The sequence below is a fragment of the Tachypleus tridentatus genome, chromosome 12, assembly GCF_004210375.1.
Source record: "Tachypleus tridentatus isolate NWPU-2018 chromosome 12, ASM421037v1, whole genome shotgun sequence".
Lineage (NCBI taxonomy): Eukaryota > Metazoa > Arthropoda > Merostomata > Xiphosura > Limulidae > Tachypleus > Tachypleus tridentatus.
In genome coordinates, this window is record NC_134836.1 from 49,705,291 (window position 1) to 49,709,042 (window position 3,752).

The following is a 3,752-nucleotide window of genomic DNA, read 5'->3' on the forward strand; positions in this document are numbered from 1 at the left end:
GCAGATTGACTTCATGTAGCTTTGCACAACATTCAAACCAAACCATATTACAAATATATTATACGGATTTAACAGCAAAAACAAAACGAGAAACGACGATATCACAGCTTTCAGTCACGTATGCACGCTTACATCTACGAATTCCTAACTTATGGTTTTACAACGCTAAAATCCACAGTTGAGTCCTCGTGATAAAACTAATAAATAGATTTCTGACTTCTCGCTGTAGTTAACAGTTTATTTAGTAAACACAACAAATTAAATGTGTGCAAATCTGCATAATGTTGTATGGAGCTCCGTTTGAACCAACTGAAAGAGGTTTTACGTTAATTTTATATTTTATATACTCAAGCAAGCAGTGCGTAAAGTCTAAAATACAAAATTCATTATAAGTTGATGTTTTTAACCATATTATCTTACAACTTATAGGTTTACAGTTGTACAAAAAATAAAGTGTTCTGTTAAATAAACAAATAAACACCATTACAAGATATTTATAGAACGGTAAATTTAAAGACTGAAATCGTGAACTCGAGTCTCACGATAGACAAAGCGAGCGCAGATAGCTTTGTACGAAACACAAACAAGGAATCTTTATTTTAATAAAAACAACTCAAAATATCAGTAACGTATATATATCATAAGATTTGGTTTGAATTTCTCTCAAAGCTACTTGAGAACTATGTCCGCTTGCCTTTTCTAATTTAGTTGTAACATACTAGTGTTTCCCAATATTTCTCATCACCATTCCTGAGGTTGCACTTTTGTCAACGAATAGTGAGACTGACCGTTACGTTATAACACCCCCACGACTGAACTGTCGAGCATGTTCGGTGACAGGGGTTCGATGTCGTAGAGTGGGAAGCAAGCGTTCTAATCACCAGGTCATAATATATGTATATGAAAATTGTATTTTATGAATGTATCACCTTTTACTTTTATTAACTACTCTGCTTAATTACTCAAATCCTGAAGTAATAAAAATAAGTTAAAAGATACTGAAATATGGTACACAAACCATCTGTTTACGAATTCACAACCAAACACACTAACCATGAGAAGAAACAGTGTTTCAAACTGGTAACCATAGGCTTAACAATAAAGAAAATATATACATCTTAGAATTGTTATTTTTTTAAAATATTTATTTGAAAATGTTCAAGCATTTGTCTGGTTGTAAGTAAGCGCCATGCTACACAATGGGCTAGCTGTGCTCTGTCCACAACGGTTATCACAACCCGGTTTTTCGTGTTATAAATCTACAGGCTGTGCCACTGGGGAAGAGAACGTATTCAACCGAAATATTTATTAACCTTTCAAGAAATAGAAACTGAAACTTTAAATATTCACATTATCTTATATCGTTAGACTCATAGGTTAACAAAATATCGTGTTTTTTGTGTGTTTTTTTCTTATTACTCGTGACTGGCCTTAACTGATAATTAGGCTAAAAGAGATATGGCATTTATTGTTATGCATGACGAGTATCCAAAAGCTGAAGCTTCACTTGACTCCTATAATATTTCCAGAACCTTTTGTTTTTTATTTAGCACATTTTTAGAATCTTCAAAAATTATTTTGGTAACGATACCTATTTTATAAATACTTCAATATTATAAGTCTGCCCTTTCTAACATTTAGTTTAAGCAACATTATATCTCTAAATCCGTACAATAAAATGATAATAAGAAAGACCCACCCCTTAATTGTATTCAGTGGTTCTGCTCAGGCGTAAAAAAAGAGTACTTTCCATAAATGGTTCTAGAACAATTCGCCACTGAATATTTCGCTGCCGGTCTTTTTGTTGCTAAGGTATTTCGTTACCGATCTTTTCGTTGCTAAGGTATTTCGCTGCCGGTCTTTTTGTTGCTAGGATATTTCGCTGCCGGTCTTTTTGTTGCTAGAGTATTTCGTTGCTAAGGTATTTCGCTACTGATCTTTTCGTTGCTAGGGTATTTCGCTGCCGGTCTTTTTGTTGCTAGGATATTTCGCTACCGGTCTTTTCGTTGCTAGAGTATTTCGTTACCGATTTTTTCGTTGCTAAGGTATTTCGCTACTGATTTTTCGTTGCTAGGGTTCTTCATCACCCGTTCCAGCTACGTATAAATGACTCATTATAGCTTGACAATTATTCGAAGCAATGGCTGGGCTACAGGTTTATGAACCAGCAAATAAAGTCCGCTTTCTTCGTAAAATTGCTCACAGGTTGAATCATTTTTAAAACGTTCGGACCTTTCATCAATTTAAACAAAATGTTTTACAACATAAGAGTGTTTCTAAAATAACCTAATATTTTACTGACTGGAATGTTTGTCTAACTGAACTAATAGTGACGAAATATTTTTATTTTATGTTCTTAAGTAAGATACGTAAGGGAGATTACGACATAAAATTATCAAGCATCGAAATGTTCGGGAACGAGTTGCTCAGTAGCAAATTGTCCGGCCACCTACATAAATACAATAATGCACGTATGGTGGTGACAATATAAACACGTGGGTTTCTCATTAATGTGTTTTGAACATTAAAGTATTTACTAAACAACAGTAGAAAGTGTCTTTTAAACTGATGAAGAAATATAATGCAACAGCACGAACAGTTCAAAATAGATAACGTTTTTTCAAAAGTGTTTATTTTTATACAGTTTAATAGTTCACTGGACTTTTTTGCACAGCTCCTGTGCAATAAGCACTAACATTTTGCAAAGCTATGGTTTTGTTCGTAAAATAATATTATTTTAATGATAAGGTGAAAGATATTTTAGAACTTCAGTACATACTCTTTATTTGAGATGAGAAAAACTTAAGAGAAATTTCTGACGTTTATAATTTGAAACGTATAAATTTTAATTTTTATGAATGCCTTATATTAAGGGTATTTTTGTGGTATGCAGGCATACCGTGTGTTTCCTACCATTATTTGGTTAATATCCTTTTTTTTTAATTTCTGTAAATATTAAGCATACGTTCTTATGCAAAGTTAGTCAAGAGAGCCATTAGGTTCCTCTCGCTCTAGTTACTAATTGAACAAGGTTAGTCAATTAAGGTGTTATGTGTACTTTCTCATGCAAAATATTGTTGTAAAGTCGAACATAAGTCAGGTGACGCCCAAGGAGTACAAACTTCTTTGTTTTGAGGTGAAAGTGAACATCAGTCACGTGGGTAGCACGTGAGAAGTATGGCATTTTTGTTTTCTTATTTAATGCCATTTTTCGAAGCATGGGATAATTTACATATAGACAAATAATCACTATTAAACATAGCTTATAACTTAACTTAGAATTCATATCTCCTATAAAGATGTCACACATTATACTTGTCTGTAACATTAATTGTTGTTTGATTGTACTTTGAAATAAAGATTGTTTTACTGTGTGCAACTTGTGTCCGGTTTTATTCTTTTTACTAAACACATTCGAGGTCAATGAAAGCCAGATTTCTTCTCTGCAGTACACTTTCTGGCGAGGCTCCAGTTATTCTACATTTCCTTCCCAATTACTCGACGGGAAATCAGTGAAACTGAGAATACCCACATTTTGAATAAACTAATCTAAATATAAAAGTTTCCTTAAGTGTAAGGTTTATAACGCCACATTTGGCGAACGATAAAGCTTTTTATGCCAGAGAGTGCAAAGGTTTCACTTTAAAAAACAACAACTTGTATTCTGTTAATGCACTATTCTTAGTACAAACCCGTACTGGACTAGTAAAGATAAAGGATATATTTTATTGCTGTTCAAATAAACAAAATGA

The 3,752-nt window shown here is 33.1% G+C and overlaps 1 long non-coding RNA gene across 1 annotated transcript; it reads left to right on the forward strand.

Moving 5' to 3' along the window:
• Positions 1 to 378: 378 nt before the first annotated feature.
• LOC143233256 (uncharacterized) lies at positions 379 to 3,377 on the forward strand. Its single transcript, XR_013018071.1, has 2 exons — positions 379 to 1,843; positions 1,922 to 3,377. It is a non-coding gene; the product is annotated as an uncharacterized LOC143233256 (long non-coding RNA).
• The last annotated feature ends 375 nt before the right edge of the window (positions 3,378 to 3,752 follow it).